Below are 16,151 nucleotides of genomic sequence, written 5' to 3' on the forward strand. Positions count from 1 at the left end.
GATTTTTCCGGCGATCATTTTAGCCCTATGGGTCTCAGATAGCTTTCTGTTTCCCAGATTGCCCCTTGTAGGGTGCCTTCTATCTGGCCATGCTCCCTCCACTGTCGACCCAAAGGGTGAGGTCGTCAGCGTAGAGAGTGTGGCTGGCAGAGGCCCTCTATATTTATGAGTCGTTCTGGCAGCCCGATCATTGCAATATGTTAAAAAGGGTAGGGGACAGCACCTATTCCTGCGGTGTCCTTTTGTTGCCTAGCTTAATGTTATCTCTTGTTGTGCCCCCTATTTCTATATTTACGGCTCAGTCCGTGAGGAAACTTTTGATATAGTCGTATAGCTTGCTTCCTACATTTAGACGTTGAGGCGTCCAGTCCCACAATGACTCTCGAGTCGATAGTCTTCCTTTCCAGTTCTTGCTCTTTGAGTTGTAGCATGACGTCGTTTGTAGATAGTTGTCTGAATCCAAGCATGCTGTCTAGGTAGAGTTCCTTCTTTCCAAGTATTCGCTGCGCCTATTTTGTATGGCGTGCTCCAGAGCTTGCCAACACAGGAAGTTAACGATATTGGCCTAAGGTTCTCTAGTTTGAGTTCTTTTTCTGGTTTGGGGATGAGGACTAGATTTGCTTTCTTCCACTCCCGGGGTATCTCCCCTCCGTTCCCAACACTTTTGAATGAATACTGTTAGTTGCTGGAGGGAGTTGGCGTCAAGGTTTCTAAGCATATTATTGCTGACCCCGTCTGGGCCAGCCGCGGTTTTTCCATTGAGCTTGGTTAAGGCAGCTTGGACCTCTCTTATGGTAATTGGTTGGTCTAGCTCCTCGTTGTTTTCGCCGCTATAGTCGGGGAATGTTTCGGTGTTTGTTTCCTATATGTACATACCCCTCTATTATCTGGTTGATCATATCCTCTTCCAACCCTTGGAAATTGTTAGTCTTGCATTTCTCCCCTGGTCTCAGCTTTGGTGTTGTCTGGGTCCAGGAGGTGTCTCGCTTCCTGGTGGTGACGGAGCTTGACTGCACGTCTAGTCTATTGCAGATGTCATTTCAGTGTTGTCTATTTAGTGTTTGGGCATAGCTCTCAATTTCGTTGTTGAGAGCTGCTATTCTCCTTCTCGGGTTGCGGTTGTCCTTTTTTTTGCGCGAGCTCTGTTCCTGCTTCTTTTCTCCTTTTCCACAGTCGTCTTATGTGGCTATCGACATAGTTTTGTTCCTCATCTAATTCTATTTCCTCCTCAGCCTCTTTGCACGCCTGCTTGATGCCATTGGTCCATTCAGCTATGTCGGTGATCTTCCCGCAACCCCCTTCGTTGTTGCGGAAGGACTGCCAATTGAGGGATTTGAGAGTTTTCTTCTCACGTTTGATTTTGATCCCGTTTTGGACAACAATTTATATGATTCTGTGATCAATATTATAGGTTCTCTCTCGTGTTGTGTCATGTAGCCTTAACATCCACTCCGATAATGGCCAGGTCGGGTGAGGGGTCGTGTGACACGCTGCTCCCCTCCCTGGTTGGCGCGAGTGGATCGTTAAGGAGTGTTAAATTGCACTGTACCATGGCATCCCATAATTCTCTCCCCTTTATTTGGGAGTGGGTGTATCCCCATGCTTGGTGTGGCGCATTAAAGTCCCCTACTATTACAAGATGTTGCTGCCCTTGTGCCAGTGCTTGCGCTTTAGCAAAGAGCTCTCTGAAGCCACAGCATTTCCTTAGTTTAGGAAAAGTGTAGTCGTTCACGACTAGCAGGCAACATTATTTCCACCTCTGCGGTATAATCTCCGTTAACACGTAGTCAATCTGCATGCATCCTAGCTCAAGCTGCATGACGGTGATATTTCTCTTCACCAAGGTACCAGTCTGAGTGTTTGGCGATCGGCCAGGGTACGTTTTGTATCCGCTCAGTTTAGCGTTTTTCCCACACTCTTGCAGCGCGATGATATCGGGACCATCGCGTCTCGCAAGGTAGGCTTGTAGAACTTTTCTTCTTTTTTTTTTGTGAAGCCCCTGCAGTTCCAATACCATATTGTGTTTGCCCTAGTGTTGAGTCTGGCCATGATTCAACTGCAGAAGGATTTGTTTTTGATGTTCTGCCAGTTAGTCCATTCTAGTTCCCATTAGGATGTCTAGTTGGCTGAGCTTGGCCAGAAGTTGGTCGATCCTCTCAGCGTTACGCTGAGTAACAATGGCCGCCTGTTGTACTCCCTCTTTGATTTGCTACCTCTAATTTGTCTACCCTGTCTTCGGCCTTCTCAAGGCCTGATTCGGTCTTTTTAACTCGCTTTTTCTTTGGCGGTGCAGGCGCCTCTGGCTCGGTTTCGGACGACCTATCGTCCATGGCCTCCTGACGCTCTTCCGGTTGTCTGAGTTGAGTTTGAGCTCATTGTTCTCCCTTTGTAGCTCGATAACGTGATTACGGAGCTCCTGCATCTGAGCTTGTGTTTGCTTCTGGTAAAGCTTCCATTGCGCCTGTTGCTGTTTCGTCATTTCGTGTTGTTGTTTCATTTGCTCTTTGAGCTCCCTCACTATGTCTAAGTCAGGGGAATTGCCCGCTCCCCAGCCTGCCTTTTTAGTGGATGGTGCCCCTTGCTTCTTGGGCGGGGTGATGGCGGCCTGCTGCGGTAGCTTCGGAAAGAATGTGGACCGGAGTTGTTTCCTGCTCGTTGCCCGCGTCTTGCTCTCGTCCCGCCTGCTGCGATGATCTGGTAGTGTCTTCTCCTCCTCCTCCTCCTCCTCCTCCTCCTGTTGCTGGAGCTTCTCCCATTTTCGTTTCTTAACGATGTATGGGGTTCTGAAGACCTCCTTGCAGGTTTTGTCGCCGCTGGGAAGCGTCTTACTGCACAGCTTGCAAGTGGGGTTGCAATCGTGTCCCTCGGTTGGGCTGGGGATGCCGCAGCCCCTGCACTTCTCCTTGCTCTAACAGTTCAGGATGGCACCTAGGCATTTGATTTTCCTCAGTACCTCCTTGGTGGTGAATGTAGCATGATGGTCTTGCTCTGTCCTATTCGTCTGATCTCCAGCACCTTGGGGTTCTCATATTCTGCTATCCCCTGCTTGATATTTTGCAGTGAGGTACCGAGTCCGATTCCGTGAATTACTCCTCTCAGAAGTTGTCCGATATTCCCAGGTGAACGGTCATGTCGTGCGCTTCCCCTTCAATGTCCAGATGTGTGAGGCGTAGGAGCTTGTCTCTTGCCTCCGTGTTGGGGGTGAAGAAGGAAAAAATTCCTTGCTTCTTATACTTGACGAGCTCGTAGGCCTTGTTCCAATCAGTCTTCGCAGTTACATGTATTGCTCCGGTCAGGGTCGGTCCACCGTACTGTTTGACTGCCATGCCTCCCTTGGGGCGAAAAAATTATTCTCCAGCCATTCTCGGGAAGCTTCCCTTGATTCGAGGTGACCGACTTCCCCGCTAGCTGTTTGCCGTCGCGCTTCGGTGATGGTGGTGGGGTGTCTATCACTTTAACCACTTCTGAGGCGAGCTTGGCTTTCCGTGCCCATTTCTCCTCGAGGTTGAATTTGTTGAGTGGCGTCGAGCCAGGCGTTGCGACCTTGCAGTGATATCCATACCTCATGTTGGCTGCCGCGCACGTCTGACGCGGTGGCACCGGGGGCCTCGGTAAGCGATAGGCCTAGCGGCCGGCGTTCGAGTTAACGCGTCGGCACCACGGCTGACAGACTTGGCTCTAAAATGGCAAAAAATTCCACTTACGGACAAAACGATGGTGTCCGCAGAGTCCTCTCAACTTCCGATTGACGATTTTATCCAGCTCTGGTCGATCGATAACACTTGCCGCTAGAAATTAGAAATATTAAGTTGAAACTGCTTTGGCTCCCACGCCACGTGGAACATCACCGGATTGTGGAAACTTTGAAGCCGTATGGCACTGCTCAGACCGTGGAGCGTGAAAAGTGGCGCTGCCCAGGGATGGAACACATGGAGTCGACAAACCGGGATGTGTCCATCACGCTGAAATATGGTGTTTCATATTCCAACATTCCTCACACACAGAGTGTGTTTGGGATTCAGGCTTCGATAATCATTCCAGGCAGGTCTCCACTGTGTCTTCGGTGCAGCAGAGTTGAACACGTCCGTCGTCAGTGTCATACGCCTCGATGCACCCAGTGTCGTCGTTTCAGTTGTTGTGACTTACAGAAGAAGGAAAACAAAATACACGGGCCTGCTACTGGCTTTCGCACCTTCGATTAGTTATGCACTGAAATTTGCTACATATATCGAGAAAGCAAGCACCTAAGCTAGACATACCATGTTGTGCGACTCGTAGTACTTTTATAACCCTACAAGCAGATAAATGAAGGGTAAATGAGGGTACTCGATATAATACATGAAGGAAAGAAGCCAACAGTCGGTGAAGCCAAGGAAAGCATTGGGGATTGTACTTTCTTTTTTTTTAATTTTACTTCGGTAATCACATAAACTAGTAATGTAATCTGTTTAGGGGAAAGATAAACACAAAGTAGAAGGAAAAACAAACGTGCCGATGGTGGGAACCGAACCCACGACCTCCGCATATCGCGTGCGGTGCTCTTCCAACTGAGCTACATCGGCCACTGTCCCACCTGCTACTTTCTTGGGTATTAATGTTGTCTATATACGAACCTTGAGAGTGTTCACCAGCGCCGCCCTCAACCATAGCGGTGGACGTGGAACGTCCTGTTACCGCCAGCGTCACGTAGAACGTGATCAAGAGCGAGGGCGAAAGCTGTGCTAGAACTCTCTTATGCTACCTATGGCTTCAAGACTGCCAGAACCGAGACCCCCGTAGGCTACAAGCAGCTAAGTGAAGGGTAAATGAGGGTGCTCGATATAATAGGAAAGAAGCCAACAGTCGGCGAGGCCAAGGAAAGCATTGGGGATTGTACTTTGTCTTTTTTTTTACTTCGGTAATCACATAAATTAGTGATGTAAGCTGTTTAGGCGAAATATAAACACAAAGTAGAAGGAAAAACAACGTGCCGATGGTGGGAACCGAATCCACGACCTCCGAATATCGCGTCCGGTGCTCTTCCAACTGAGCTACATCGGCCACTGTCCCACCTGCTACTTTCTTGGGTATTAATGTTGTCTATATACGAACCTTGAGAGCATAGAGTATTAACTCTATGCTTGAGAGTGTCTATATAGGTGTCTATATATAATGTTGTCTATATATAATGTCTATATACGAACCTTGAGAGTTGGCTTCTGCTTGTAGCCTACGGGGGTCTCGGTTCTGGCAGTCTTGAAGCCATAGGTAGCGTAAGAGGGTTCTAGCACAGCTTTCGCCCTCGCTCTTGATCACGTTCTGCGTGACGCTGGTGGTAACAGAAGGACGTTCCACGTCCACCGCTATGGTTGAGAGCGGCGCTGGTGAACACTCTCAAGGTTCGTATATAGACAACATTAATACCCAAGAAAGTAGCAGGTGGGACAGCGGCCGATGTAGCTCAGTTGGAAGAGCACCGGACGCGATATTCGGAGGTCGTGGATTCGGTTCCCACCATCGGCACGTTGTTTTTCCTTCTACTTTGTGTTTATATTTCGCCTAAACAGCTTACATCACTAATTTATGTGATTACCGAAGTAAAAAAAAAGACAAAGTACAATCCCCAATGCTTTCCTTGGCCTCGCCGACTGTTGGCTTCTTTCCTATTATATCGAGCACCCTCATTTACCCTTCACTTAGCTGCTTGTAGCCTACGGGGGTCTCGGTTCTGGCAGTCTTGAAGCCATAGGTAGCGTAAGAGGGTTCTAGCACAGCTTTCGTCCTCGCTCTTGATCACGTGCTACGTGACGCTGGCGGTAACAGAAGGACGTTCCACGTCCACCGCTATGGTTGAGGGCGGCGCTGGTGAACACTCTCAAGGTTCGTATATAGACAACATTAATACCCAAGAAAGTAGCAGGTGGGATAGTGGCCGATGTAGCTCAGTTCGAAGAGCACCAGACGCGATATTCGGAGGTCGTTGGTTCGGTTCCCACCATCGGCACGTTTGTTTTTCCTTCTACTTTGTGTTTATCTTTCCCCTAAACAGATTACATTACTAGTTTATGTGATTACCGAAGTAAAAATTAAAAAACAAAAGACAAAGTACAATCCCCAATGCTTTCCTTGGCCTCGCCGACTGTTGGCTTCTTTCCTTTTTATAACCCTACCAATATCCGGAATGTCGATCAAAACGTGATCCGTTACCGTGTCTCTACGTCTCATTCCCGCCGACCTAAGTTCGGTGGTAAACGGCAATTTGCTGCAATCACCACTAATTTTTTGTTCCGGTTTTAAACCACTGCTACTCGAAAGATATTCGGACTATGCTGCTATATACTTAAGGCCCCAATATAGTCCGACGTAACGCACGCGCGCGCGCACGTCGGCCTCCGCGACGTTACGTCGGCGAAAAACCGAGGTCTATAGGCTTCCAAAGCACCGTCGAGCGGCGCTGCTGTCTTTAGCTGCTCCTGACAGGGAGCGCCATCTCTGACAGAAAAATAGAAACTGGGGATAAACGCGGCGGCACCACCTAGGCATCCCGTGCAAGTTTTCTCCTTTCGCTCGCTCGCTTCTGCGCACGTGCAGACGTCTCGCGCTGCTTTGTCGCGGGCACTCACTGGACGCCGCCGGCTCGCTCGCTGCCTTCACGGCGTGCGCCGTGCGCTTTCTCTCGCACGAGCACGCTCATTGACGCGCCCCCGCAGGTGCACCGCGACATGCAACCCACATTCCGTCTTGATTGGGCAACCTGACGCGTACTTCCATGAAGGATACTTTAATATAAGGGGGAAACTTTTTATTTACGTCTGCACTGTAGAGCAGACGACAGACGGGGATGAGTAAATATTGATTGTGAATGCGTCCCACGTTAGCAAAAAGGTAGGAATGCATCTCGAGGTAAGTCGCTATGCAATTATATTGTCGTACATAATATCTTTAAAAACTGCTAAAGTATCATCAGTACTGTGGAATAAAGTGGCCCGCTCGTTGACCATCGTTTTGGCCTGTAGCATGCGATCTATATACGGATTTGTTTTTTTATTATTACGACGTTAGCAAAGGAAATTTCGCAGTAGAAGAATAAGTATATAGTCCGAAGGAGGTGTTTCATCAAAGACAAGCACGCTAGCAATCTCATAAGCACATGCGTGCTCCGTGCGCTACACGCGATATAACCGGCTCGCTGGCTCGGAAGGCAGGTGAAATCCAAGCTTGTACTACACAGTGTTTTATTTCGGTTCTTATTAAATGGCTGCGCTTCATTTATGATAATATTTGGTTTGCACTCACGAACCTTGTGACGCGAATGGGATGCTCCGTGCGAGTAGTGTTAGTCGAGCCATAGCTAGGATCACTTTTGTACTGCACTTCCGACGTATCTTCGTTAATAATAATAATAATAATAATAATAATAATAATAATAATAATAATAATAATAATAATAATAATAATAATAATAATAATAATTGGTTCACTTATTGGCCAATTTGCGAAAATCTGTAAAAGCGTCTCAGCAAGGCATGTCGCCGCCGCCACCCCCGAAAAAAAAAAAGGCCTCGTTCCTAGATATTTTCTTGGTCAATCTAAAAATGAAAAGGCAGCTGTGGACACTTAAGGCATATTTACACATCAGTCTCGATTGCGGACGTCACATCTGTTGATTTGGTTGCTCTCAGAGCACTCAAAGCAGGGAGAGAGCACAAAAAATCGGCAAAACTAGACACGCGGGGAGCGACGAGCAGGATAATCTTCCATCCTCTTCACTTTTTATGCATGGTGTTTACCACTGTACTTTTTTTATGGCTCTCCAAGCCGTCTTTATCAACTGTCAACATTTCTGAGTTTACGAAGAAAGGGGAAAATTGGCTCTTTTTGTTTCCACAAAGAACTCGAGACTTCTCAGAACGCTGTCATGGTGTTGGAAAACAGGTCTTGTGGACACGCTTCCACAGGAATCTGCAAAGTTTCACACGTGAGCCTCGAATTTTGGTGCTTCGCCTACTATTGTGGCTTCCCATGACGCAATGCTACTTAGTACATCCGTTCCACATCAGCGGAAGCGTTTTTGTATCGCCAAATAACCGCCAGACGCAACGCGATCGCCGCGCGTGCACAGGAATCTAGCGGAGCGTCTGCTCCGGCGAAGCCCCATCGTTTCACATTTCGCCACCGCGCCAGGAAGGCGAGCCGACGCGGCCCAACGTCGCCGACGCGCAAATAGAATCTCGCCTATTTCTCGCCGACCGCGTCAGCCGCGTCGGCCACGCATCCCAGCATTCCTCACGCGCAGTGAAGATGGCGGCTTGCATGTAGACAGCGACAGCGCGCTTTTCAGACACTGTTGCGGAAAAGCCGCTAGAAGGCATTCGAGGGCAGCCCTGCGTCTATGATACCAAGCGGATTGACTACAGTGACGTTCAGAGGAAAGAAAAATGCCTGGGATGCAAACTGTCAGTAGAGCGGCCGGGCACAGCTGTGAGTTCTTCGCTGCGGTGCGTGTGCCATACACGTTTTAATGCATTGCTTTAGGAGGTGTAACGATGGTGCTGTTTCACTTATCTGCAGTACATTCAGTGGAAGAATACCAAAATCTACGGAAGCGGCTTCGCATAGAGTTGCGACCTGTACACGCCGGAATCGAATGCCGTACTCGATTTGGCCACACGGCTCAACAACCAGGGAATTCGCGAAATTTATGGAATTCTACAGGAACTGCGGCCGGCCGAGAAAGTGATCCTCATTATTGTGTAATCTATAACTCTTCTTTAATCGTAAATATACCTAAATTATGATTAGTTTTCAGTAAAACACGCACGTACACAATCATCGTTCCGTCTGTAGCCGTCGTCGACGCGGGCTCAGACCGTTGCTGGGCTGGACGTCTCCACGGCTGGCTGTACATGCTTTGTGCCATTTGAACATTCGCAGTAAACACATCGCATCATTGCCTTGATGACAACAATAATTAGTGCCTCGATAGGCAGCCAGTTCGTCCCTGTAGATGACCTGTCGTCTGCTCGAAAATGCACACCGAAAACGTACCAGCCCTCGAGGGCGTCTTGTGCGCATGCGCGACGCGGCACCGGGCACGCCAGCCGCGCCAGACTGTAGAAGCGGCAGTTTTTGACGCGCCCGTCGTAGCCGACGTGCCGTGGCCGACGTCGCCGACTCAGGCCTCATTCTCACAGCCGTTTTTTCTCTCCTCCGTCGCCTCCGTCGCGCCGGCGCTCGCCCGAGAAGGGGAGTTAATGGCGCCAGTACTCCCCGAAATCGGATGGCCGGCGCCGTGGGGTTGTGCTCCAAGGCACCGCCGGTGGTCCGGCGAGCGGCGGACTCCGCCCCACGAAAGACGGACCAGTGAGCGCGCTCGCTTCTCTCACGTGACTCTACGTCAGGGCTTGCGTGTCGCGACCGAGCGAGCGCTGGCGGCGCGGCCATCGCGGGCTCGCATGCAGACGGCGGTGCGCGAACACAGAGAGAAAAAAAAAGCGGGGGTTGCCCTCCTCTCTAGTGCCCTGCGAAGCGCGCGCTGACAAAAGACAACAAAATGCTGTTCCTTTTTTTTTCATTTCTCAATACACCGGGTGTCGCAGCTAAACATGACCTCCTGCAAAACCTTACAATGCTTCAGTTGTATTTTGAATGGGTTTATCAAAAGAAATCTTGCAACTTCTGGCGACCCATTCCTTTATTGATGACAGAGTTATTATATATGTTCCTATAGACTTCTTCGATTTCGCTGACTGCCATGAATAATATTATAAATATTATAGGAGTGCGCATTTATGCTGAGCTTGGATACTGCCTTGATATATATTCGCGCCCATTTGTTGTTTCGTAGTACGCGCGGTGTTTGTACTGAGGCTGAGATAAAAAGGCGTTCCAACTCCGAACTGCTGCGAGAAGTCGCGACACTAAATGTGGAATATAAAAGACGGGGATTTTTTTTTTTATCAGGGGTGCTGAAGTAACAGTACTATTCTCAAGTAGTAGATTTGGAATTTCACTCACTTCCATTCCGGAGCTGCGCAAACGATACCTGTTGCAAACAGTTAAGCGGGTAGTTTTTCTGTCAAACCTAAGCCGATCCAAACGCAGAACAGGTGCTTGGCAAACTTAAATCATATAAAGCATGTGGCTCATAATTTGAGCTAAGATTCATTATATAGACACAACCAGAAACAAAAACAAGTACGGCATAGCAAACAAGGTTCGGGACAGCAAAGATTCGGACGGGCGGAAAATGTATTGGCTAGGCAGGCGAAGAAGTCAAAATGACTGCCGCACAGGTGAAGGAATAGAAAGAGGTAATGGGTGAGGTGAGGAAAGAAGCAGAGGAGAAAACGGAACAAAGAAAAGAGAGAGAAAAAAAAATGCAAACAGCGGGTAAATGGCGCGGCAAGAAAACTTCGTCAAGGGGAGGAGGTCTAAGGAAAGAAATAAAGAAAAACCATACCAATGGGGAAAAAATCAAGAAAAGGCCGCAGCCTACCTGCCAGACAGAGAACCCCTTTTATGAAAGTTGTGACGAAACTGCTTATCAAGAGTAATATTACTAGAGTGTGCATTTACACTACGTTTTAGTACTCGCTGTTTATATTCGTACCCATTTGCTTCCGTGCTGTACGCGCGGCGCTTTGCAGTAAACTGTGGAATTGCGTACAGCTACTGAAACTAAGATGACAATGCCTTCCAACCCCAAGGCACAAGAGGCTAACAAAAAATGCCGATTTTATTTAATTTTACAATATGCAGGACGGCACAGCTAACCACGACTTCCGACAGATTTGCGTGAAATGTTATTTCAGTCGGTGCCATTCTAACTTGAGTTTTAATCCTTGTATCAAAACCATATTGCCATGCTGTCGCGAACAATCCTTTTATTGATAGAACAGTTCATTATGCTTTCTGTGATTGTGCTGATTGAGAAGAATAATTTCGCTGATTGTGAAGAATAATGTTATTGGAGTGTGCATAATTTTCTACGGTTTAATACATGGTTGCTATAATTATACTCATTTGCTTTGGCGCAGTACGCGGGGTGTTTGTACCGTTACCAAAGCTGAGATGAGAACGCTTTCTAGCTCCAAACTGCTGCTAGAGCACGTGAGACAGCACGCTTCTTTTTTTTTTCCCCGTACAGACGCGGAGTACACGACTTCCACCGCTGCAGGGAGGGCAGCCGCCCTTCGTATTTTTTTTTCTTGCAGGAGAAAAAAAAAGCGCTCTGACGTAGAGTCACGTGGGAGCGGCGAAGCTCCGCCCGAACAGGTTTTACGGCGTCCGGTGGCCCTTTCTGTTTGAACATCCCGCAGCTCCATCCGTCGTGCGGCTTCCCCCGCCGGTGCCGCCGCGACGGAGAGAAGCACCGGCTGCGAGATTGAGGCCTCAGCCTCATTCTCACAGCCGGTTTTTCTCTCCTCCGTCGCCTCCGTCGCGCCGGCGCTCGCCCGAGAAGGGGAGTTAATGGTGCCAGTACTCCCCGAAATCGGGTGGCCGGCGCCGTGGGGTTTTTGCTCCAAGGCGCCGCCGGTCCGGCGAGCGGCGGACTCCGCCCCACGAAAGACGGACGAGTGAGCGCGCTCGCTTTTCTCACGTGGCTCAACATCATGGCTTGCGTGTCGCGACCGAGCGAGCGCTGGCGGAGCGGCCGCGCGGCCATCGTGGGCTCGCATGCAGACGGCGGTGCGCGAGCACAGAGAAAAAAAAAGCTGGGGTTGCCCTCCTGTTTGGCGCCCCGCGAAGAGCGCGCTGACAAGAAGACAACAGCTGCCGTTTCTTTTTTCTTTTTTTTTAATGCACCGGGTGTCGCAGCTAAACATGACCTCCTGCAAAACTTAATGATATTTCAGTTGTATGTTTGAATGGGTGTATCAAAAGAAATTTTGCAATTTCTGGCGACTCATTCCTTTATTGATGACAGAGTTATTATATATGTTCCTATAGATTTCTTCGATTTCGCTGACTGCCATGAATAATAATATAGATGTGCGCATTTATGCTGAGCTTGGATACTGGCTTGATATATATCGGTACCTATTTGTTGTTCCGTAGTACGTGCGGTGTTTGTACTGAGGCTGACATAAGAAGGCGTTCCAACTCTGAACTGCTGCGAGAGGTCGCGACACTAAAAGCGAAATATAAGAGACGGGTAATTTTTTTTTTATCTGAGATGCTGAGGTAACACTATCTTCAAGTAGCATAATTGGAATTTCACTGCCTTTCATTTTGGAGCTACGCAAACGGTACCTCGTTGCAATTAGTTAATCTGGTAGTTTTTCTCACCAACCTAAGTCAATCCAAACGCAGAACAGGTTCTTGACAAATTGAAATCATGTAAAGCATGCGACTCACAAGTTAAGCTAAGAGCCATTATATAGACACAGCCAGAACCAAAAACAAGTACGGAGTGGCAAACAAGGTTCGAGGCAGTAAAGAAGAAGTCAAAACGACTGCCACACAGGTGAAGAAGGGAAAGGAAGAGGTAATGGGCGAGGTGAGGAAAGGAGCAGAGGACAAAACTGAACAAAGAAAAGAGAGAGAGAAAAAAAATGCAAACAGCGGGTAAATGGCGCGGCAAGAAAACTTCGTCAAGGGGAGGAGGTCTAAGAAAGCAAGTAAAGAAAAGGCATATCAATGGGGAAAAGAAATGCAAGAAAATGTCGCAATCTCCCCGCAAGACAGAGAACCCTTAAAAAAAAAAGCTGTGACGAAACTGCGTTTCAAGAGGAAGCCACCGCTTTTGAAGCTGCGCATTGCTTGCACTTGCAGGTGATAGCGAAATATTAAGCGCTACCTTAATATCACGAATGGTGGTATCGACAGGAACGTTTCATTGCTGGTGAACAATGCTTATATTGATAGCATTCTTGAGTTGCGTGGAGTTTCGTACAGCTACTGAAGCACCAAAGCACAAGAGACTAACAAAAAATGCCGATTTTATTTAATTTTGCAATATGCAGGACGTCACAGCTAACCTCGACTTCCGACAGATTTGCATGAAATATTTCAGTCGTGCGCCATTCTAACTTGATTTTTTAATATTTGTATCAAAACTATCTTGCCATGTTGTCGCGAACAATTCTTTTATTGATAGAATAGTTCCTTACGTTTTCTGTGATTGTGCTGATTGCGAAGAATAATTTTATTGCAGTGAGCATAACTTTCTGTGGTTTAATACATGCTTGCTATAATTATACTCATTTGTTTTGGCGCAGTACGCGTGGCCTTTGTACCGTTACCAAAGTTAAGATGAAAACGCTTTCTAGCTCCAAACTGCTGCTAGAGCACGTGAGACAGCACGCTTCTTTTTTTTTTTTTCCCCGTACAGACGCGGAGTACACGACTTCCACCGCTGCAGGGAGGGCAGCCGCCCTTCGTATTTTTTTTTCTTGCAGGAGAAAAAAAAAGCGCTCTGACGTAGAGTCACGTGGGAGCGGCGAAGCCCCGCCCGAACAGGTTTGACGGCGTCCGGCGGCCCTTTATGTTTGAACATCGCGCCGCTCCATCCGTTGTCCGGTGTCCCCCGCCGGTGCCGCCGCGACGGAGAGGAGCACCGGCTGTGAGAATGAGGCCTGAGAATGAGGCCTCAGCCAGTCGCGTAGAAAACGTCGGACTATATTGGGGCCTTTACCACTGAGCATCTGCGTCCCCGCTGCAGGCGAGCCCACTGACGAGTCACTGTCGTCTTCGTCGTTCTGCGCAGGATCTTTGAATGGCGTATATTTATTAGGCTCGAAGCCCAGCTCGGCGCTCATTCGGAGAAGTCGTTCCTTGAGCTCGGGGTCCATCTCGAAAAAGCAGCGGGAACGAGACCGAAAAGACGACCGGCTGACGGGATAGCGAGCGAGCGACAGAGCGCGCAAACCGGAAGTCAACAAACCAATCCGATCGATGACGTAATTTGTGGGCGGAGCTAACCTGGGCCCCGCCTGTAATGCTTATGTTTTTATGGCTCGCTCCCATGCACGAGTTGAGAGGGTAAAGTCAGGGGGTCATTTTCAATAGCCGCTATTTCTGGTTCTATGCGAGCTTGATTAAAACTTTTCGGGAGATTGATAAATCGTTCAATGAATATCAGTATTTTGACTTGCCTCAGCCTCGGCGGCCACCTTTTCATGGACCCTTTAAGCAGCAAGATAAGAAAATGTTTTTCTTGTCGTTGGCAAATCTCCTGAGCACAGATCGGGAAATTTTATTGCTGGGAAATTTCGATTGTGTATGTAACAATGAGGATCGATCAGTATATCGAGGACGTTATGACACCAGTGCTGCTGTTCTCACTGAGTTTGTGAGCGTACCCTTGTTGACATTGGCGGACTAAAAAAGCGATAGTATACATTTCACGCACTTCCAATCGTCTTCGAGTGCCCGACTTGACAGGGTCCACGTTTCGGCTGGCACATTACCTACTGTGCATGGATACTGGGTAAGACCGATATTTTTTAGCGACCACTGCATGGTATCTGTTCAGATAGGAAAGCATACTAGACGTCTACTCCAACCGCAGTGGGAGCTATGGAAGCTAAATAATTCCCTTTTTTCGGATGAAATTTTTCAGCGCTCTGTAGCTACGTGCTTCAAAGACACGTGGGCTCGTGCCGATCTATCAGTCTTTCAAAAGTGGAATTTTTTTAAGCAGCAGGTTAATTCTTGCAATAGAAGCATCATCACGGATCACATATTCTTCAAGCGCCTTCGCATTCAGGAATTAATGCGCACCTTGAACGAACTGAATGAGTTGGAAAGAATTTCTTCGGGGTCGTATCTTGAGAATGTCACCAATTATAAAGCGCAGATGCAACAGTTTGTGCAGAAAAATATCAGGGTGTCTTGATTCGGTCGCGAACACGGAGGTTCACTAATGAACAACCATCTCGCCGCTCTTTTAGTGATGAACGGCAAACTGCTCTTACTAAGGAGGATTTAGAAATTCGTTGCGAAAGGGATACGTATACACTGACACGCCAGGTATTCTATAGGTGCCTTACCACTACAAGACTAATTATTAATCAAAACTTTACCACACCTACTCTGCTTAAATCGTCTGTTCGACAGGGATGTCCGCTGTCGCCTTTGTTATTCGCGTTATGCCTTGAGCCCATATGTCGTAGTATATCATCAAGAACAAATCAGTTCTTGGCTTCTCACTAATGTGAAATTAAGAGTTTGGTTTATGCTGATTACAATTCCCTTTCCTGCTCTGATAAAAAGAGCGTGATCGAGCGCGTAAGTGAGCATTTTTGTGAATGTTCGGGGGCGTATCTTAACCTTGATAAATAGAAGGGGTTCTGGTTAGGTCGCTGGGGTACAAAACCTATTTTCTTTTTTGCCAGCATCAGGTGGGACTCAGAATACTTACAGTACTTGGGGGTTCTCTTGCATCAATATCGCAATAGTGGGCCTCACTGGGATTATCAGAGTTAGGCAATAAACCCAGGCTTGGATGGGTAGGGAGCTGTCTCTATTTGCACGAGCACAAGTTTGCAATGGGAGCCTATGCGTCGAGAAAATTTCTTCCTCCCTCTGGAAGCTGGTGGAGCTGGCCTTCGGCACTTGTTTGTTCATCAGCTTGTTTCAGCAGTTTTCTTTTTTAAAACAGCATCCCATCCCTTCCTCCTAGCTGTGTTTAATAGGCGATTAAGTGCCCATTTGCCTAATTTGTTTGCGTCCACTGGTCATAGGAGTGAGGGTTCTTTGTGAGATTTTCTTAAGGAAGTTGCTGACACATTCCTTAGAATACCTATACAGTTATCCAGTTCTTATTGAGACATTATTTCCTGTACCGATGTATTGGCATCCTTAACTCGTCTTTCTAGGCAATAATGTATTAAAACGGGTTCAGCGGATGTATATGCAATCAGCCGCATTCTGTTTTAAACTTCACACGTCAACTTTACCTGTCAAAACGTGGCTTCGACTTTTGTGCCATGGTCAGTGGACTGTCGCCTGTGTCAGCAGCCAGAAACTATAGAAAATCGTTTTGTGTATTGCCATGATGCAGTGTTATTTGGGGACAAATTCTTTAACGGACTATCAAAAAGGACGTTGATATATACGCTCTATACTAGGTATACGATTTTTGCCCACAATGGAAGTTTCTGAGGCGCCATATGTGACCTTTTTGTGCTCATGAGACTTTTTAAAAAAGCCTGTGGAAGAGTCGC

This window comes from Amblyomma maculatum, chromosome 6 (assembly GCF_055883805.1).
Source record: "Amblyomma maculatum isolate TAMU_Amacu chromosome 6, ASM5588380v1, whole genome shotgun sequence".
NCBI lineage: Eukaryota > Metazoa > Arthropoda > Arachnida > Ixodida > Ixodidae > Amblyomma > Amblyomma maculatum.